The sequence below is a fragment of the Anomaloglossus baeobatrachus genome, chromosome 11, assembly GCF_048569485.1.
Source record: "Anomaloglossus baeobatrachus isolate aAnoBae1 chromosome 11, aAnoBae1.hap1, whole genome shotgun sequence".
Taxonomy (NCBI): Eukaryota; Metazoa; Chordata; class Amphibia; order Anura; family Aromobatidae; genus Anomaloglossus; species Anomaloglossus baeobatrachus.
Genome location: NC_134363.1, coordinates 108,775,424 through 108,797,178, shown reverse-complemented (window position 1 = coordinate 108,797,178; position 21,755 = coordinate 108,775,424). Strand labels below are relative to the sequence as shown.

Here is a 21,755-nt window from a genome sequence, read left to right as displayed (position 1 = left end):
ACCACACAGGGAGAGGGACGTACCACCGGTCTCAGCAGCAAGAGGGCCATTGCTAACTCAGAGTGCAGGGTCCTATGAAAACAAAGAAAGAGCAGGGAGTAGGCCTCATACTCAGCTGGCCAAAAAGATACCTCAGTTACTTCAAGGCCGGCCGGAGCCCTCTACCACCTGTAACGGTCTCCCAGGACTAACCACACAGTTTGCACAGTAAAAGAGGAGAAGGTAAAGAGACTGTTGTTTGTGTCCGGTCCTTTCACCGCCCTGTCGGCCCTGCATTACACCGCAACTACATCGACACTTACAAGCACCAATAGTTGCACCGGGGCACCGCTCCACCTGTGGGGAGCAGGACCATCCAAGCTGCCATTCCACCAGCCCCAGAGACCCCATACAGCAGCGGCAGCTTAATAGCCGCAAACCACAGGTGGCGTCAAGAATATAAACTATAATCACCCCCCACTGAAGCCATATTAATTGACTTCCGCCAGGGTCACGGAGTCGGGCCCCGCCACCACTGATGACCCCCCCGGACTAGTCCGGCACCGGGTGTCCCATAGCCCTGGGGTGGGCGAGTCATATACTGTATGTGTATACTGTCTGTGTATACTATCTGTGTATACTATCTGTCTGTGTATAATTTCTGTCTATACTGTCTGTCTGTGTATACTAATTTTAGAAAAGCTCAAGAAAGTCAGAAGTAAAAATACTTTTTCTTTATTGAAATATTTTCTCTATTAAAAAATACATATATACAAAACTCCACTGTATAATACCCATGGACTGGTCAAAACAGGTCAAAAAATCATAAGCCCGCATTAACAAATGGATTTAAGGATTCATGATGCCCTATACTTGAAGTAAACATATATAAGGCTCTAATGAAAATTCAAACTTCCTTTTTTCCAAATGCAGGGTTACTTAGTAAACAATAGACATAGCTACATCTCATGTGGTAAGTGATAATTAAGTGCAAAATACCATATAACAATTCCCTATGCCACTATGGGATTCTCAATCTATTTAGTACATTCCCAAATTTTGTGGATATGCAAACGGATTGTAATACTATTAGGGTTGCACCATAATGCGCCACCCAGCTTTCAATGAGAGTAGTGAACCCACTGAACCACCACAGAAATAACTAATGTCCGTTACCTATTAGGAGACCTGAATTCCACGTCCTGCGACCCCAACACATGTTTCGCCTTTTCTTCTTCAGGGGGCGTGTGTTGGGGTAGGGGGACTTGGTCTTTATATAGCGCGCTGCCTAATTATGTGAACTCCACTCACCCGTGTTGTACGGCGCGGCGTCGGAAGGCCAGGACTGCAGGAAATACAAGGAACTTCCGCCCGGCGGCTCTGACCCGCATACTGCGTTCCATCTGTCATCTGACAACGGAGGCAGCGCGTGGCCAATTCTAGCCGCCGGGCAGAAGTCGCAATCCGAGCCATTCCTGACCCGCGCATCACACTGTGAGGTCAGTACACATAAAACTGCAAGACAGCGAGGAATTTTAACATAAGGGAACAACCCTCCTCAATACAATATGAATCTTAATATCTATTCAGCGGGCATATAAACTCTTAAGGAGTAAAGTGCATTGCAAAATGTCAAAAATATATATATATATATATATAAATAGTGTATGTAAATACGTGCATATATATAGTGTACCTACAGTGACGGATTCAATGATAAAGTGTCAGAAAGTGCATATAAATAAATAAATAAATAAATATAATAGATCTAAGATATGAATTGGTGATAAGATGAATTTTACATAAAATAAATAATGGTGAATAAACATTTTATAAATATGATAAAATATGTGACAGTGCTACTTCATAACTATAAGATCAATTAATACAAATACTTTTCAACCCCGTCTGATCATAGAAACATATAATACTATCCTCACATGAAATCTTAAAAAAAATTTAAAAACATATTTTTATTAGTACATAGTTAACTTAACATTTATACAATTCATCATACACACTCCAAATAAACCCCACCGCCCCCAAAAAACAGATGAGAGGAATGTTCCACGTCGATCATCCCAAACGGAGATGAAGGAGGTGGAGCAACCACCCACCCAAAATAGAAAACTATAATACACAGTAGAAGGTTACATCCGATATCGATTCTTCTCAAATCCAGAAATATTTTCATACATATGGATATTCTACACAAAAGAGAAGAAAGTACATGTTAAAATACAATAAAAGCATAAATAAAACCTAAACCACCCACCCCTAAAACACTAGTTTTTTATTATTAATCGATATCGGATGTAACCTTCTACTGTGTATTATAGTTTTCTATTTTGGGTGGGTGGTTGCTCCACCTCCTTCATCTCCGTTTGGGATGATCGACGTGGAACATTCCTCTCATCTGTTTTTTGGGGGCGGTGGGGTTTATTTGGAGTGTGTATGATGAATTGTATAAATGTTAAGTTAACTATGTACTAATAAAAATATGTTTTTAAATTTTTTTTAAGATTTCATGTGAGGATAGTATTATATGTTTCTATGATCAGACGGGGTTGAAAAGTATTTGTATTAATTGATCTTATAGTTATGAAGTAGCACTGTCACATATTTTATCATATTTATAAAATGTTTATTCACCATTATTTATTTTATGTAAAATTCATCTTATCACCAATTCATATCTTAGATCTATTATATTTATTTATTTATTTATTTATATGCACTTTCTGACACTTTATCATTGAATCCGTCACTGTAGGTACACTATATATATGCACGTATTTACATACACTATTTATATATATATATTTTTTTGACATTTTGCAATGCACTTTACTCCTTAAGAGTTTATATGCCCGCTGAATAGATATTAAGATTCATATTGTATTGAGGAGGGTTGTTCCCTTATGTTAAAATTCCTCGCTGTCTTGCAGTTTTATGTGTACTGCCCTCACGGTGTGATGCGCAGGGCAGGAATGGCTCGGATTGCGACTTCTGCCCGGCGGCTAGAATTGGCCACGCGCTGCCTCCGTTGTCAGATGACAGATGGAACGCAGTATGCGGGTCAGAGCCGCCGGGCGGAAGTTCCTTGTATTTCCTGCAGTCCTGGCCTTCCGACGCCGCGCCGTACAACACGGGTGAGTGGAGTTCACATAATTAGGCAGCGCGCTATATAAAGACCAAGTCCCCCTACCCCAACACACACCCCCTGAAGAAGAAAAGGCGAAACACGTGTTGGGGTCGCAGGACGTGGAATTCAGGTCTCCTAATAGGTAACGGACATTAGTTATTTCTGTGGTGGTTCAGTGGGTTCACTACTCTCATTGAAAGCTGGGTGGCGCATTATGGTGCAACCCTAATAGTATTACAATCCGTTTGCATATCCACAAAATTTGGGAATGTACTAAATAGATTGAGAATCCCATAGTGGCATAGGGAATTGTTATATGGTATTTTGCACTTAATTATCACTTACCACATGAGATGTAGCTATGTCTATTGTTTACTAAGTAACCCTGCATTTGGAAAAAAGGAAGTTTGAATTTTCATTAGAGCCTTATATATGTTTACTTCAAGTATAGGGCATCATGAATCCTTAAATCCATTTGTTAATGCGGGCTTATGATTTTTTGACCTGTTTTGACCAGTCCATGGGTATTATACAGTGGAGTTTTGTATATATGTATTTTTTAATAGAGAAAATATTTCAATAAAGAAAAAGTATTTTTACTTCTGACTTTCTTGAGCTTTTCTAAAAATCTGTATATCTATAACAGATTTTTGTGTGTTTGAATTTGTAATAGAAGCTTTACCACAGCGGTGGTGGAAGTATGTTACAATAGGCCAAATTTGTGAGTTATTGTCTGTGTATACTGTCTGTGTATACTGTCTGTCTGTGCATACTGTTTGTCTGTCTATACTATCTGTCTGTGTAAACTGTATGTCTGGCTGTGTATACTGGCTGTACATCCTATCTATCTATCTATACATCCATCCTATCTATCTATACAAAATTGCATATACCTCATTATGAAAGTGGACACATAGTACAATTTTTAATTTTTTTTTTTTACTGTGTATGGTAAGGTGAGGGCTATATGCCAGGATGAGTGGGCTATATAGCATGATGGGGGCTATATACGAAGATGAGGTGGCTATTTACCAGGATAGGTGGCTATATACCAGGATGAGGGGCTATATACAACAATGGAGGCTATATACCAGGATGGAGTGCTATATACCAGGATGGAGGTTATATACCAGGATGGGGCCATGATGGGGCCATATATACCAGAATGGGCAATGATGGCGACATATATACCAGGGTGGGGCCATATATATATATATCAGGCTATATCCATGATCGGGGTCATACACCAGGATGGGGCCATGATGGGGACATATACCAGGATGGGACCATATTTACCAGGCTATATCCATGATCGGGGTCATACACCAGGGTGGGGCCATGATGGGGACATATATACCAGGGTGGAACCATATTTACCAGGCTATATCCATGATCGGGGTCATACACCAGGATATAGGCATGATGGGGGTCATACACCAGGATGAGTCCACGATAGGGAGATATACCATGATGGGGATATGTATACCTGGATGGGGTCATGATAGTGGACATATATACCATGATGGAACTATACATCCCAGGATATAGCCATGATGGGGGCATACACCAGGATGGGGCCATGATGTGGACATATTTATCAGGATGGGGGACATATTTTCCAGGAAGTGGCCCAGGATGGGGGGCCCTGTCTCAAACTCTGCATCGGGGCCCATCTGGCTGTAGTTACGCCACTGAGCATGTGTATAACAAAACAAGTGCAATTGCAATATTTTTTGTGAGAGAAATACTTCATTTCCTACAACAATTTAAATGGGGCCAATACTTTTGGCCATGACTGTATACTATACACTATAGTGTGTTGTATCATACTGACAATAAAACTATCTGCCAGAATTCTCAGTTTGCATTTCTTTTATTGTGTCGTATAATATTGTGCACTTTTTATTGATGGTCACACCCACAGGTTATTTATAAATACTCAGAAACCTGCATGAATCATTTCCCTGGAGTGGCGATGAAAGCAGCACAGAAGACGACTGAAGCACGGTAAGAAAACTTCCCAAGACAATAATTATTTTACTTTTTCAAAACCTCAGAGACAAACAGAGAATAATGTATTCAAGGGGACAAAACTTAAAACAGACAAACATGGGACTTGTCGCAAGAAGTTATGTGTGGTGCTTCTTATAAAGTATCAGTATACAGTATATATATATATATATATATATATATATATATATATGTAGATATATTTATCAGTTTATCAATCACATCAGTCCTAGTCTCCAATGTCTCCGTTGGCGCTTACAATCTTAATACAGTCAATTTCAGAGGAAACCAAATTACACATGAAAGTGTTTTTGGATTATGACAAGGACCTACACAGCCATAGTGCACAATGGACAAACTCTATTCAGATGTTTTATATTCTGTCCCTTGGTCAGCTTCAAACTTGGACGACTTGTTTAACCCCTTCAGCCCCGGGGCACTTTCCGTTTTTGCGTTTTTGTTTTTTGCTCCCCTTCTTCCGAGAGCCGTAACTTTTTTTTTTCCGTCAATCTTGCCATATGAGGGCTTGTTTTTTGCGGGACAAGTTGTACTTTTAAATGAAACCATAAGTTTTACCATATAGTGTACTGGAAAGCAGCAAAAAAATTCCAAGTGTGGAAAAATTGCAAAAAAAGTGTGATGGCACAATACTTTTTGGGATGTTTTATTCACGGTGTTCACTATATGGTAAAACTGATGTGTGGGTATGATGCCTGAGGTTGGTGTGAGTTTGTAGACATGAAACAGGTATAGGTTTACTTGTATCTAAGGGGTTAAAAAAAATTCACAAGTTTGTCCAATAAAAGTGGCGCGCGTTTTGCGCCATTTTCCAAAACACGTAGCGTTCTTATTTTTTGGGATCTATGGCTCAGTGAAGGCTTATTTTTTGTGTCTCGAGCTGATTTTTCTAATGGTAGCATTTTTGCGCAGATGCTACGTTTTGATCGCCTGTTATTGCATTTTGCGTAAAACTTGCGGCGACCAAAAAACGTAATTTTGGCGTTTGGAATTTTTTTGCCACTACGTCGTTTACCAATCAGATTAATTGATTTTATATTTTGATAGATCGGGCATTTCTGAATGCGGCGATACCAAATATGTGTATATTTATTTATTTTTTAACCCTTTAATTTTCAATGGGGGGAAAGGGGGGTGATTTGAACTTTTAGGTTTTTTGTTTTTTTTTTAATTTTTTAAAACTTTTTTTTTACTTTTTTTATTTTATTTTACTAGTACCCCTAGGGGGCTATAGCGATCAGCAATCCGATTGCTGATCGCTATCTGCTGATTACAGCTATACCGCTGTAAACAGCAGAAATAGTCACTTTCTTTTTTCCTCTGCTCCGTGCCGAGGAAGAATGAAAGTGAAACTTCATAGCAGCAGGCGTCATCACATGACCCTGTGCTACGATGGCAACCACCGAACGTCACGTGATCACTCACGTGACGTCCGGAGGGGGCGGCGGTAAGTAAAAAACATGGCCGCGCGCATATAGATCTCGCTGCCAGACTTTGGCAGCGAGATCTAAGGGGTTAATGTTCCGGGTGGAATGCGATTCCACTCGGAACATGTAGGCACACATGTCAGCTGTTGAAAACAGCTGATATGTGTGCCGATCCACGCCGCCTGCCCGCGGCAGGGGGCGGGGCTTACCGGGACACGATCCATGACGGAAAGATCCGTCCATGGTCGTGAAGGGGTTAAATAATTTATAGAATTATAGTCAATATATTCATGAAGTATTACCTGTGAATCCAGCTAGATAGAGATTTCCTATTCCGATTTATGAGATAAGTCGTGTCCTTGGAGTTCTCAGACGCGTTACTGTAGAACATTTTTCTCTGACATTTCGGTAAACTTCATTGCCTAAGAGCTGAATGGAGTCGAGAACTTATGATTGCTTGTTAAATTATTGTTTTTCTAGCAACATGTAATTTTTACCTCATATATTTTACATAGTTAAGAAATATACCTCAGATCATTGTCCTGCTTGTCGGTAAAAGGAATTCTTGCCAAATACCCAGCACTTGACCTGTACAATAATCTAAAAAGCTCTGTCCATTAAACTGAAAGTAAGGCCCCCTTCACACGTCAGTGATTCCGGTACGTATGTATCCATTTTTATACGTACCAGAATCACGGACATACGCAGACCCATTAAAATCAATAGGTCTGTGCACACATCAGTGATTTCTCACAGACTGTGTGTCCGTGCAGTGCATACGCGTGTCTGTGTGCTCTGCATGGAGACAAGTCCGTTTTTCTCCAGCATCACTGATGTCACACGGACCACACAGTGCTGTTACCTGTGTGACATGTACTGGAGAAAACACATGTCTATGACATAAAATGATTTTGTATACTAACCTGTCTCCAGCAATGCTGTCTTCGGCACTGCTGTCTCTGCTTCCAGGTCCGCCAAATTATGCTCATGAATATTCACTGCACCGCAGACCCAGAAGCAGCAGCGCTGTAGACATCAGTATCAGGGACAGCAGGAGCATGGACAGGTGAGTATACAGTTCCTGATATTCGTGTGCTATCCGTGATAGCACACAGAGATCACATGTGTGCAAAATCATGGCACACAGATTGGCCATACACACCTTCAACACGTCCATGAAAAATGTGTGTTTTTCACTGACATAAGAAAGAGGCCTAACGGGTACTTTACACGCTGCGACATCGCTAGCTGTCGATGTCGAGCGCAATAGCTCCCGCCCCCGTCGCTCGTGCGACATTTGGTGCTCGCTATCGTAGCGAACATTATCGCTACGGCAGCTTCACACGCACATACCTGGTCAGCGACGTCGCTGTGACAGCCGAACAATCCCTCCCTCAAGGGGAAGGTGCGTTCGGCGTCATAGCGACGTCACTGCGGCATCACTAAACGGCCGGCCAATAGAAGCGGAGGGGCGGAGATGAGCGGGACATAACATCCCGCCCACCTCCTTCCTTCCGCATTACCGGAGGACGCAGGTAAGGAGATGTTCGTCGCTCCCACGGTGTCACACACAACACACAGCGATGTGTGATGCCGCAGAATGACGAATTCACACCTGAGACCTTATAACACCAAAGAGTCAGATGACACCAGGAGGGAAAATGGCTAATTAGGCATAATTTGGAAATGGAGGGTGTACTTTTGTTGCCAGCAATTGTTGACATTAATGGCTGTGTGTTGAGTTATTTAGATGGCACACAAAATTTTCAGTGTTATACAAGCTGTACACTGTCTACTTTACATTGAATCAAAGTGTCATATCTTCAGTGTTAAATAGAGGTAAGCTGCGCTCAACTGCTTTGAGACCTGGTGCTCGGGAGAAAAATAGTCCATGTAATGATAAAGAACTAATGATGTAAAAAGAGGGTCCTGTGCAGATCACTAGGAGGCAGTGGTTGTAGCTGCTCCATAGGTTATCAAAAGGAGGGGGCTATAAATGGCAATGAAATGGTGTAATAACCAAGAAAATTCCTGAAATGCCTAACGCAGCCTATGATTCACTGTGTACCCCCACTGCCTGGTCACGGAATATAGACCAATGACTTACTCCTGAAGTAACCCTTCTACATACTGTGTAGCACCACATAGTGACCCCAGCATACCTTGCATCTTTACTATATATGAGCCTCTGCTTACTTGTATAGTACGGCATTTCTCATTGCCATTACCTTCTTCCAGCCATTACACTCCTCTTCCTTGGAGCCACGTGAACTCTCCAGTTAGTTATTAAATTCTCTCATCTCCTAGTGATGTGCACAGGACCCTCTTTTTACATCATTAGTACGGTACCTTATGTCCCTGGTGAAGGCTCTTTTATGAACCGAAACGTCGGACTGTATTGCAACTCTTTGGTTGTTGTGAAAACTCCCTCCTTTTTGAATAAAACACAAGCATACTACAAAAACCATTGACTGCCCATCCTTTTTTTCCATACTGTGTGCCGGGGTTCTTTATCATTATATCTTCAGTGTTGTCCCATGAAAAGATATAATAAAATATTTACAAAAATGTGAGGGGTGTACTCACTTTTGTGATATAGCGTATCATCACTTAACTGCAGGCTTAAGAGGTTGTCATCTGAAAACAAGTTATCACCAATCCATCTATTGGAGCAACCTCAGATTGGCAGAATGGTGCACATACTCATGGTGAAATAAAATTTGGAAACTGGGTAAAAATAAAAATGTGGTTTGTGTCGCCATTTTCCGGGACCAGAAATGTTTTGCGATTTTTATTTTCTGTTGATTGAACTATGTGAGGGCTTGTTTTAGTGTGGTGGGTTGAAATTTTGCTGATATCAATAAGGGTTGAGTAAGACATTTTGAATAGTTTTTTTTTTAATTGCATTTACTATTGAAGTGTGGTGACTGAAAAACTGCAGTTCTGTCATCTTGCTTCACTGTGTAAGTGTAGTTATGATTCAGTGTGTATATATATATATATATATATATATATATATATATATATCTCTGCCAAAAATTAAGAGACCACTGCAAAATGTTCAGTTTTTCTCATTTTTCTCTTTATAGGTATATTTTTTGGGTAAAATATAAATTTATCTTTTATTCTATAAACTACTGACAACGTCTCCGAATTTCCAAGCATTAGGTTTTGTATTTATTTTCTGAGAATGAGAAATGGTCAAAATAACAAAAAAAAATGCATTGCTTTCACACCTCAAATATTGCAAAAAAAATTAAGTTCATAATCATTTAGAAACAACAATACTAATGTTTTAAGTCAGAAATTAATACAGTTAGGTCCAGAAATATTTGGACAGTGACAATTTTCGCGAGTTGGGCTCTGCATGCCACCACATTGGATTTGAAATGAAATCTCTACAACAGAATTCAAGTGCAGATTGTAACGTTTAATTTGAAGGTTTGAACAAAAATATCTGATAGACATTGTAGGAATTGTACACATTTCTTTACAAACACTCCACATTTTAGGAGGTCAAAAGTAATTGGACAAATAAACCAAACCCAAACAAAATATTTTTATTTTCAATATTTTGTTGCGAATCCTTTGGAGGCAATCACTGCATTAAGTCTGGAACCCATGGACATCACCAAACGCTGGGTTTCCTCCTTCTTAATGCTTTGCCAGGCCTTTACAGCCGCAGCCTTCAGGTCTTGCTTGTTTGTGGGTCTTTCCGTCTTAAGTCTGGATTTGAGCAAGTGAAATGCATGCTCAATTGGGTTAAGATCTGGTGATTGACTTGGCCATTGCAGAATGTTCCACTTTTTTGCACTCATGAACTCCTGGGTAGCTTTGGCTGTATGCTTGGGGTCATTGTCCATCTGTACTATGAAGCGCCGTCCGATCAACTTTGCGGCATTTGGCTGAATCTGGGCTGAAAATATATCCCGGTACACTTCAGAATTCATCCGGCTACTCTTGTCTGCTGTTATGTCATCAATAAACACAAGTGACCCAGTGCCATTGAAAGCCATGCATGCCCATGCCATCACGTTGCCTCCACCATGTTTTACAGAGGATGTGGTATGCCTTGGATCATGTGCCGTTCCCTTCCTTCTCCAAACTTTTTTCTCCCCATCATTCTGGTACAGGTTGATCTTTGTCTCATCTGTCCATCAAAACAAAACAATCACTGATCTCGGGGAGACCAGCCAGAGAAAACACTGCCGGCAGCCAGCGAGGGCGCCCAAGACACTGAAATCCTAGGTACATTGCCCCCTGGGAAATATGCAAATCAAAAAGGTCCGTGGAGCCTCCGTTAGGAGTCTCAACACAGAAACCAGCCAGATATCCCTCCGGGAAGGGCCCAGCCAAGGGGTGGCTCTTTTTAGGAGACCACCATAACCACCATATTAAGTGGCCCTTTTAGTCAATATCCAACTTTTTGACAAGTTTAAAGATATGACAAGGGAAACACCAAGGCCAGGTATCCATCCACAGACAGCCGTTTCGGGGTATTGCCCCTCATCAGTGTGGAGTAGGATTCTGGCTGGGTGGGAGCAATGCCTAGTAGACCAACAAAACAAAACAATCACTGATCTCGGGGAGACCAGCCAGAGAAAACACTGCCGGCAGCCAGCGAGGGCGCCCAAGACACTGAAATCCTAGGTACCTTGCCCCCTGGGAAATATGCAAATCAAAATTGACTTGGCCATTGCAGAATGTTCCACTTTTTTGCACTCATGAACTCCTGGGTAGCTTTGGTTGTATGCTTGGGGTCATTGTCCATCTGTACTATGAAGCGCCGTCCGATCAACTTTGCGGCATTTGGCTGAATCTGGGCTGAAAGTATATCCCGGTACACTTCAGAATTCATCCGGCTACTCTTGTCTGCTGTTATGTCATCAATAAACAAAAGTGACCCAGTACCATTGAAAGCCATGCATGCCCATGCCATCACGTTGCCTCCACCATGTTTTACAGAGGATGTGGTGTGCCTTGGATCATGTGCCGTTCCCTTTCTTCTCCAAACTTTTTTCTTCCCATCATTCTGGTACAGGTTGATCTTTGTCTCATCTGTCCATAGAATACTTTTCCAGAACTGAGCTGGCTTCATGAGGTGTTTTTCAGCAAATTTAACTCTGGCCTGTCTATTTTTGGAATTGATGAATGGTTTGCATCTAGATGTGAACCCTTTGTATTTACTTTCATGGAGTCTTCTCTTTACTGTTGACTTAGAGACAGATACACCTACTTCACTGAGAGTGTTCTGGACTTCAGTTGATGTTGTGAACGGGTTCTTCTTCACCAAAGAAAGTATGCGGCGATCATCCACCACTGTTGTCATCCGTGGACGCCCAGGCCTTTTTGAGTTCCCAAGCTCACCAGTCAATTCCTTTTTTCTCAGAATGTACCCGACTGTTGATTTTGCTACTCCAAGCATGTCTGCTATCTCTCTGATGGTTTTTTCTTTTTTTCAGCCTCAGGATGTTCTGCTTCACCTCAATTGAGAGTTCCTTAGACCGCATGTTGTCTGGTCACAGCAACAGCTTCCAAATGCAAAACCACACACCTGTAATCAACCCCAGACCTTTTAACTACTTCATTGATTACAGGTTAACGAGGGAGACGCCTTCAGAGTTAATTGCAGCCCTTAGAGTCCCTTGTCCAATTACTTTTGGTCCCTAGAAAAAGAGGAGGCTATGCATTACAGAGCTATGATTCCTAAACCCTTTCTCCGATTTGGATGTGAAAACTCTCATATTGCAGCTGGGAGTGTGCACTTTCAGCCCATATTATATATACAATTGTATTTCTGAACATGTTTTTGTAACCAGCTAAAATAACAAAACTTGTGTCACTGTCCAAATATTTCTGGCCCTGACTGTATTTTGTGGAATAACCATGATTTTTAATCACAGCTTTCATGCGTCTTTGCATGCCTTCCACCCGTATTTCACACTGCTTTTGAGTGACCTTATGCCACTCCTGGTGTAAAAATGTAAGCAGTTCTTCTTAGTTTGATGGTGACTATCAATCTTCCTTTTGATTACATTCCAGAGGTTTTCAATGGTGTTCAGGTCTGGAGATTTGGCTGGCCATGACAGGGTTTTGATGTGGTGGTCCTTCATCCACACATTGATTGACCTAGCTGTGTGGCTTGGTGCATTGTCCTGCTGGAAAAAACAGTCCTCATAGTTGGGGAACATTGCCTGAGGAGAATGAAGGAGCTGTTTTTCCAGAATAACCTTGTATGCGGCTTGATTCATACGTCCTTTGCAAAGTTTATTCTGCTCTATTCCAGCCTTGCTGAAGCATACCCAGATCATCACAGTGGGTGCAAAACATTGTGGCTTCTACGCCTCTCCAGGTCTCCATCTAACCATTAGATGACCAGGTGTTGGGCAAAGCTGAAAATTAGACTCATCAGAGAAGATTACCTTACTCTAGAAGTTGGGCAGGAATTGGGCAGATTAAACTTTGCAAAGGATGTATGAATGAAGCCGCAAACAAGTTTATCCTGGAAAAACAGTTGCTTCCTTCTGCTCAGTCAATGTTCCCCAACTCTGAGGATTGTTTTTTCCAGCAGGACAATGTGCCATGCCACACAGCTAGGTCAATCAATGTGTGGATGAAGGACCACCACATTAAAACCCTGTCATGGCCAGCTCAATCTCCAGACCTGAACCCCATTGAAAACCTCTGGAATGTAATCAAAAGGAAGATGGATAGTCACAAGCCATCAAAGAAGAACTGCTTAAATTTTTGCACCAGGGGTGGCATAAGGTCACCAAAAACAGTGTGAAAGACTGGTGCAAAGCCAAGACACATGAAAGCTATGATTAAAAATCATGGTTATTCCACAAAATATTGATTTCTGAGTTAAAACATTAGTGTTGTTGTTTCTAAATGATTATGAACTTGTTTTCTTTGGATTATTTGAGGTCTGAAAGCAATGCATTGTTTTTTGTTATTTTGACCATTTCTCATTTTCAGAAAATAAATACAAAATTTATTGGTTGGAAATTAGGAGACATGTTGTCAGTAGTTTATAGAATAAAAGAACAATTTACATTTTACTCAAAAATATACCTATAAAGAGAAAAATCAGAAAAACTACAGTGGTCTCTTAATTCTTAACAATAAGAAAAAACGAATACAAGTACTAGCAATTAGGGATGATCAAAATATCCACTTCAATTAATATCCGACAAATAGGTCACCGCTATTCGCGTATTCGCGAATATTCAACGCCCAATGTAAGTCTATGGGAAACCCGAATAATTTCACGTTGGACCTAACGGCGAGCTGTGGTAACTGAGGAAGAGGCTGAAATGGATGAGAAAAGGCAGAAACAGCATGGGCACAGCCTGTAGAAGGTGCCTGACTGCATTTCTGGTGTCTTGGAATGAGGTGCTCAGAGCAGCACGCGGCTTTTACGTAGTCGCCAGAACAGCTCTCAAACCAAATCGCTTCTTTGACCAACAGAACGCAGGTCTTTCGATATCTGTCAGTCTCTCCCTTTCCCCCCTCTCTCATACTCACCGATTACTGACCGATCACCAGCACGGTGCTGCACGGCTGTCACACTGCACTGGCGGCTTCTCCAGCTTTTGAAAATGCCAGCTGCTCATTATTCCATCTCGTATTCCCTGCTTCCCCCGCCCACCGGCACCTATGATTGGTTGCATTAAGACACGCCCCCACACTGAGTCACAGCTGTCGCATTGAAACCTATCTCACAGCCGCTGGTGGGCGGGTCTATGTGGTGCAGTAATAAAAATAAATAATTAAAAAAAAATGGCGAGCGGTCCCCCCAATTTTGATACCAGCCAAAATAAAGCCATACGGCTAAAGGCTGGTATTCTCAGGATAGGGAGCCCCATGTTATGGGGAGCCCCCCGGCCTAAAAATATCAGCCATTAGCCGCCCGGAATTGCCGCATTCATTAGCTGCGACAGTCCCGGGACTATACCAGGCTCATCCAGTATTGCCTTGCTGCTTTGGCAATCGGAGTAATAAGGAGTTAATGGCAGCCCATAGCTGCCACTACGTCCTAGGTTAATCATGGCAGGCGTCTATGAGACACCCCCAATGATTAACCTGTAAGTGAAAGTAAATAAACACATACACCCGAAAAAATCCTTTGTTTATCCTTTTTGCTCCTTAAAACATTGGCGCACATGTTCTAATAGTCAAATTAAATAGAAAGGGTATATACAAGCGCTTACCCTGGGCAATCTAATATATAAAGCTGAGTGTATGTGTGTATGTGTGTATGTCCGCTAAAGGAATTCGCACCGTCGCATTTACAATAAAAAATTTTGCACAGACGCTCCATGTGACTCAGGGAACGTCATAGACTATGTTTTGACAGGAAAATGTAACCCCGTGCTTTACAGTTACACTCAAAAAAACATGTCTCCATTTAACTGAATGGAGGTGGCAGCTAAAGGTCATTAATAGCAACTGTCAATGGTTGCTATAGGAACAAAATGGTAGTAGGATGTCAGTGGTGAGACGGATAGAGAGAGACAGAGACAGACAGACAGAGACACAGACAGAGACAACTTTGGAAAGAGACAGCCCTGGAGAGAGACAGACAGGCAAAGAGACAGACAGGCAAAGAGACAGAAGAGCAAAGAGGCAGCCGGGCAAAGAGGCAGCTGGGCAAAGAGGCAGCCGGGCAAAGAGACAGCTGGGCAAAGAGACAGCTGGGCAAAGAGACAGCCCTGGAAAGAGACAGACGGGCAAAGAGACAGACGGGCCAAGAGACAGACCGGGCAAAGAGACAGATGAGCAAAGAGACAGACGGGCAAAGAGACAGCCCTGGAAAGAGACAGCCAGGCAAAGAGACAGCCGGATAAAGCGACAGCCGGACAAAGCGACGGCTCCGGCAAAGACACAGACCTGGAAAGAGACAGACCGGGCAAAGAGACAGACCGGGCAAAGAGACAGACGGGCAAAGAGACAGACGGGCAAAGAGGCAGACCTGGAAAGAGACAGACCGGGCAAAGAGGCAGCCCTGGAAAGATGCAGCAATGGAAAGAGACATCCGGGCAAAGAGACAGCCGGGCACAGAGACAGCCGGGCGCAGAGACAGCCGGGCGCAGAGACAGCCGGGCGCAGAGACAGCCAGGGAAAGAGACAGACCTGGAACGAGACTGACAGACAGATAGAGACAGACAGACAGACACAGAGCAAGAGAGAGACACAGAGATAGAGACAGGCAGAGAGACTGATACAGACAGAGACAGACAGAAACTCGAAGAGAGACAGTTACTCTCCCGGGCAACGCCCGGGTACTACAGCTAGTCTAATATATAAAGCTGAATGTGTGTATGTATGTATGTGTGTGTGTGCGTGTGTGTGTGTGCGTGTGTGTGTGTATGTCTGGGATTGGCACCTGCACCGTTGCAGCTACAGCCAAAAAATTTTGCACACTCACACGTATGGACCCCGAGAGCGTCATAGGCTATGTTGTGAGGTGAAATTTTAACCCCGCACATTCCAATTTACCAATCAATTTTGCCCCTATCTAAAAATGGGGAAAAAGTGAAACGAAAAGTGTATCCGCACCGTCGCATTTACAATAACGAAATTTTGCACAGACGCCTCATGTTACCCAGGGAACGTCGTAGACTATGTTTTGACAGGAAAATTTAACACCGCACTTTACAGTTACTCTCCAAAAAACATGCCTCCATTAAAGTAAATGGAGCCTAGAACTACAGGTTATTAGTAGGAGCTGTGATTGGTTGCTATAGGAACAAAAGACATTCATAGTATAAGAAGCTTATATGTAAGGTAATAAGATGTCGGTGGGGAGACGGATATAAAGAGACAGACAAAGAGACAGACAGAGAGACAGAAAGAAAGACAGACAGGGAAAGAGACAGAGAGATAGACAGGGAAAGAAACAGATAGAGACAAACGGGGAAAGAGACAGACAGAGACAGACAGGGAAAGAGACTGACCTGGAAAGAGACAGACAGAGACTGACCTGGAAAGAGACTGACCTGGAAAGAGACTGACCTGGAAAGAGACTGACCTGGAAAGAGACAGACAGACATGCAGACAGGGACAGAGACAGGCAGACAGGGAAGGAGGAGACAACCAGAGAGACAGACAAAGATAGATGGGGAAAGACACAGACCTTGATAGAGACAGACGGGGAAAGAGACAGAGAAATAGAGAAAGACAAGGAAAGAGACAGAGACAGGCAGACAGGGAAAGAGACAGACAGGAAAAGACACAGACAAAGAGACGGGGAGACAGATGGGGAAAGAGACAGACCTGGGAAAGAGACAGGCCTAGAAAGATACAGATGGGGAAAGAAACAAAGAGATAGAAACAGACAAAAAAAGAGACAGACAGAGACAGGCAGACGGGGAAAGAGACAGACGGGGAAAGAGACAGACGGGGAAAGAGACAGACGGGGAAAGAGACAGACGGGGAAAGAGACAGATGGGGAAAGAGACAGACCTGGAAAGAGAGAGACGGAGCACATTACTTGGCCAATTTAGTTAAATCTGTGTGGAATATCTGTGGTGTTGAAATAAATGTTTTGAAATGGGCTTCTATTAGCTTAGTTTTTGCCTTTTAATAATTACATTTGTTTGTGGTTTTTGTGTGCAGAATACATTTTTGTTAATACATTCTATTTTGTTAACAACAGTTATTAACCTGGGCGAAGCCGGGTAGTACATCTAGTGAACTATATTCCATGTCCCTGCTGTTGTTATCCCATATGTCCCGCAGTCTACGGTGTATAGAACGCTGAGACCTCACAGGAGTGTTCCTGGGGTAAAAAGGAATGAAAATAATTAGCTATCCGGTGTTGAAATAGTCACAAGGAATGTGTCGCTTCACACTGCTTGGTCTCCGGTTTGAATTTTCAGTTTGTGCCCTGGATCTTGATTGCAAACTGAACTGCTTGTCCGCAGGTTAATGATTGAGGATCATCCTCCTGGAGCAGGATTTTGATAGATTCTGTTACAACCTAGGGCGTAGATAAATTTTGGCAGAGTGACTAATAGATTGTTTCGCTCAATTAAATGTCCGTAAATACTTCAAATAAGCAAATGTCTTAAGGAATATGAAAATAAAGCATAGGTTGATCTCTGACGCGTGTTTTGGGGACTATATCGGTCCCTTTTCTCCAGGCCGCTCTCACCTGCGCACACTTTCCATGAAGCTTTGTTCACTTTAAAAAAGTCCCCCTCACCCACATATAGCCTATATAGTCTAATCCTTCCTCTCAAATATGTAGCATATATTCCCTCCTATGTCACATCTATATATTTAAGAGCCCATGTGATTACTCGTGGTTACTTGCTAATCCCGCCCCTGCAGCCATTACCACATGCGGCTCTGTCCCTCGCACATTACCACCCTCTGCCCCCGCACATTACACATGCGGCTCCGCCCCCGCACATTACCACACGCGACTCCGCCCCCACACATTACTGCATGCGGTTCCACCCCCCGCAAATTACCACATGCGGCTCCACCCCCACACATTACCACACGTGGATCCGCTCTACCGCACATTACCACACACGGCTCCACCCCCACGCACATTGATAAGGCCTTAATTTAGGTTGATGCCATTCCGTCGTGCATCCCTCTTAAACTGTCTGTAGTCCAAATTATGAGTCACCCATGGTAGCATGCATAACCACTCTCTTTCACTCACACTAGAGACGGGCTCAGATATGAATAGAAAGTAAGACTCCTTTATTCCGGAAGTTTGTACAGATATATATAACCGTATTCTTGGCTAGGTGCCAAGAATACGTAACACGTCTCCTATTGGATAAAGTAGAACAGCTTATTCTGTGATATACAATTTACTGTAATGTGCTTGGTTCCTCATTTATATTAAGCAATGTCAGCATGATTCACTTGTAACAAGAATAGCCCAGACTGTCTGAGTCTTATGTCCAAATGCAGAACTATGTGGGGTACACAGTCTGAGGCCTGTGCCACACATCCGTGCCTCCGGCACGTGTTTGTCATTTTTTACACGTACCGGCGGCACGGAGACACTTTAACCAATGCTACCCTATTGTAGCAGGCACACACACGTAAAACCACACGGAACGTGTGTCCGTGTGCGTTTGTACGTGTGTGCGATTTTCAAAGCGCTGACATGTCCGGTTTTTCGCCGGCAGCACGGGTGTCACACGGCCCGCACCCGCACCACACGGGTGTAGTGTGGATGCGGTCCCGTGTGACACGCGCCGGAGAAAACACACGAGTCAGTTAAAAAAAAAAAAAACATTAACTCACCTTCTCCAGCCCTCCTGTCTCTGCCGCTGCTGCCTCTTGCTGCCGACCGCCGCTCATTAATCTCATAGAATATTCACTTCACTGCCCGGCAGCAGCAGCAGAGGGGAGACGGGAGGGCTGGAGACCGAGGATCAGCACCACGGACAGCAGCGCGGACATCAGGAAGGACCAGGTGAGTATAATAATTACTGATTCTACGTGTGCTATCGCGGATAGCGCACGTAGAACACACGTGTCACGCACGTACCAGAGACACGTACTTACCTGCACACAACACGCAGGGAAAATACGTGTCTCTCGGCACGTGCGTGAAATTCACGTGAGTGTGGCAGAGGCCTGAAACAGCATCTTAAATCCTGTTCTTTATGGATATCTCCATGTAATTCTTATATACTCATAATCTTGTCCATAACAGTCCCCCCTTTGGAGATAGCCAAAAAGTCTTTCCTTACTTTTCCATGGTTACCTCACTCACATACGAGATACCCCATCCCTTGTGGATGAATCTTCCCACCCAACAGACTATGCATAGGAAGCCAGATCCTGACCGTATTCTCTAGACTGTCCTCATGGCTATATTCCGCTGACACACGTTATTCAGGAAGGGGGAACGTTGCAGTAGTCCTGTAATGGGCTAATATTTATCAGGGTTGGTTTCACTCAAAGTCTCATGCTCCTCAGTCCTCAGGCGGTAATGGTGGGACATCATCAAAGGTGGGATGCACAGTCGTCTTCTGGTCCACATGCTTAGATATCATCGTCCTGGCACAAAGTATTGGGTAGAAGAGGGAAGACAGCCATCTCCTGGTCTCAGGCAGGTCCGAAATCTCTTTGTAGTGGAATGCATGGATCTTCGTCCGAAAGAAAAAGAGTGAGAGGAGAGAGAGAAAGAGAGAGAGAAAGATTGAGAAGAGAGGAAGAGAGAGAAAGATTGAGAAAAGAGAGAGGAAAAGAGGAGAGAGAGAAAAGGAAAAGAGAGAAAAATCTAGATCTGGTTGGATCTGGAGGAGAAAACTCAAAAACGTATATTAGGCAAATGTTTAAACAAACAACAAGCTTAGTTGAAGTATCTGAGGCTACTTCTAATTAGGATTTCATAGGGTCTCAACCTAGTGGTCCCTGCTGGGGTGTGTCTGACACTGAACAATTCAAGGGGAAGACTCTCATGCCCTTGCCTTCTACACTGCCCCATCTTTCCAACCTTCCCTCTATTCTGTGGCTGGTATGGGGAGTATAGAGTCAGTTCTGTGTCTAAGGCCTGCCATATCTCTTTGGCTGGCAGTGAAAGCAGGTCACTAGCCACTTTCTATGGTCTCCGGGAGCCCACAGCTGCACCCTATCCCAGTCCTCTTCTTCTTCTGAGACTTGCTCTTGTAGGGTCAGGACAACGTTTTCTCAAGACTTTCCATCTTTTCTTTCTTCTTCACATCGGGGTCATTCAAAAAGCTCAGATTGACTGACTGTTTCTCTGGTAAGTGGTCTTGGGGCTTCTTTGGCTGTTCTGTCAGTGAGGGCACTTCTTACTGCTTCCCTTGACTCCTCCAATGTAGGCCTCAACCCTGCTCACCGCGACTCTGTCTGGCAATAGCAAAGCTTCCATCCGTTCTTCTATGGCCTCATGGCAGCGTACAGTTCCATTGGCAGTGATCAAGTCTCTTGTCCTCCACAGAGTAGATGCTGGCTGCCATCTTGCAGGCTTCAGCGAGAGCACATACATCTGCTTCTTCACAGACAGGCATGCGGGTAGTGACTGCTCTATCAGCACAGCGTCTTCTGCTACCAGCACCATACCCATGTGGATCCGTCTTCTTGATGTACATCTTGATCCATCCGCAAAGGGGTTAAGTCAGGGTCCAAAGGTGTATCCGTCACTGTATCGAATCCAGAGTTTCAGCTATGCCAGAGTCGACTACCTCTTCCACCAAGGTGTCAGAGGTGGGACACTCCCCCCTTGGAAGAGGGAGAAGTTCAGCAGGATTAAGACCACACACCGGGAGTTGGTGACTTTGTCAGGGAGCAGTGATGTCATACGGGCACTGATCTTCAACTGGTGCTTTAGGTAGGTGTTCAATCTGGCTGAGTAGTGCTCAAAGGACTGCTATCTTCTTCCATGGCAAACATGTAGAATGACTTCTGGGCTGGAGATGACGTGATGATACTCTTCTGGTGACTGTGACTGTAACTCAGGTGACTGTGACTGTAACTCAGGTGACCGTGACTGTAACTCAGGAGTTACCAGCTGTAGTTGTTTGCATATGGGCTCTCGGAGACCTGATACAAAGGACTATACCTAGGTTTGTAAGAAAGAGCAATGAGTGTAACTTGGGGTCAGGAGAACACTGAAGTTTTAAAAACTAAGATCCCTTAAACCCCGGGGAAAGAGAAGAGCACAAGAGTGTTTGGAAACCAGCAAGCAGCACCCCCTGACTACATATACACAACTAGGAAAAAAACAGTGGAGCTTATTTACTCTACCTCTCCTGTGCTGACCCTGTAACTGGGGGCCCTGCACTCTCCCTCATCCCGACGGTAGACCTGATGGTGGTCAGGGCCGAGCCTCCAGCGTATCCCTCTCTCCTGTCAGACCCTGCAAACTAAGAAACAAAGGATTACTGGGTGCTGCCAACGAAAAACCCTAATATATGTCAACTCCTGATGATCAATGTCCCCTTGGGACCACATGAACCTCCACCCTCTCCATCAGGGAACTCTTGTGCAAGATACCAGGCAGGATAACATACAAGTGAGAATATCTCAAATCAGGCTAAGCATCAACTGCCATAGGCAGAAAAATATTCACTGTCCACCAGGACTAATAGTGAGCAGTCTATATGGTCTACTAAACTGTATACTAGATACAGCAAAAACAAACATGCAAAAGTGAAGGGAAAAGGTTTCCA

The 21,755-nt window shown here is 43.4% G+C and overlaps 1 protein-coding gene across 3 annotated transcripts in view; it reads left to right on the top strand.

The window, feature by feature from the left end:
• Positions 1-5,064: 5,064 nt before the first annotated feature.
• The window catches only part of LOC142256092 (NXPE family member 2-like), a 340,673-nt gene continuing 323,982 nt past the window's right edge, over positions 5,065-21,755 (top strand). For all 3 annotated transcript variants that reach the window (XR_012727480.1, XR_012727482.1, XR_012727481.1), the window contains exon 1: positions 5,065-5,131. The gene's annotated coding sequence lies outside the window, so the exon portion shown is untranslated. The remainder of the gene's footprint in view (positions 5,132-21,755) is intronic.